This window comes from Oratosquilla oratoria, chromosome 31 (genome assembly GCF_046742065.1).
Source record: "Oratosquilla oratoria isolate Oo_2021 chromosome 31, ASM4674206v1, whole genome shotgun sequence".
Taxonomy (NCBI): domain Eukaryota; kingdom Metazoa; phylum Arthropoda; class Malacostraca; order Stomatopoda; family Squillidae; genus Oratosquilla; species Oratosquilla oratoria.
Window position 1 is genome coordinate 33,719,247 of NC_134807.1, and position 916 is coordinate 33,720,162.

General features: G+C 39.8%; 1 protein-coding gene across 1 annotated transcript in view; it reads right to left on the reverse strand.

Moving 5' to 3' along the window:
- Window positions 1–701: 701 nt before the first annotated feature.
- LOC143041513 (juvenile hormone esterase-like) overlaps window positions 702–916 on the reverse strand; it is a 24,698-nt gene continuing 24,483 nt past the window's right edge. The window contains exon 12 of the mRNA XM_076213477.1: window positions 702–916. This exon is cut by the window's right edge and continues 888 nt beyond it. The gene's annotated coding sequence lies outside the window, so the exon portion shown is untranslated.

The following is a 916-nucleotide window of genomic DNA, read 5'->3' on the forward strand; positions in this document are numbered from 1 at the left end:
CTGCTCTATGCCTTAGTGTGTGGCACCCCTCACTTGGTTTAGCCCATCAGCCGAGATGGTTGCCAGGGGTGTGGCCGCTGTCCTAGACTAACAGCTAATAGGAGCCACAAGTGAGAGTTGGGGTGAAAGGGGCTGACCAAGTGCACGAAGCCATCCCTTAGGATGCGGCTGCTTCCTACCCTAGGTGATACAGCTCCAACCCACCCTGCGACTATGACCTAATGTCGCCCTACCATCATTAGTGGACGCATTGACCCTGGCGACTGTGACCTGATGTCGCCTCACCATCATTAGTGTACTGACATTGACTTTCCGCCTTTCAGGGGGTAATTGTCCGCTACCCTTATTCAAACTGTCCTTGTTCCTTTTTTCATGTATATATTATCTATGCATTTCTATTACTATGTACTTGTTGCACTGAAGATGTAATATACGAAAGCGCTCTGCTTCGTTAGTTTCTTTTTTCAAGTGGTCTACTTTGCATAAGTGAACACACGTACCCGTGTTCTTATTAGCATATGTACATATATATAAATATATATATATATATATATATATATATATATATAAATATATCTGTGTGTATAATATGTACATATATATATATATATATATATATATGTATATATATGCACACATGTATACATGTATATTTATACTACGATTGATTATAGGGATATTATTAGGTAAACTAAGAAATTGTTAGATATTTTATTTGGAAATATAGTAGACAACATACGGTGTATCATTCAATAAGACCAATTTTCTTAATTTTCACCAACACAAATTGACTTTGAGTGTCAATGACCAGAAATCCGGAACCCTAAGGTAGCTGGCAATGGTCCTCGAGTCCTGCCGCAGATCCCCCTCGGAAGAAACTTTGGACTGTTGTCCGTCCTGTGTTAGTTTGGGACCG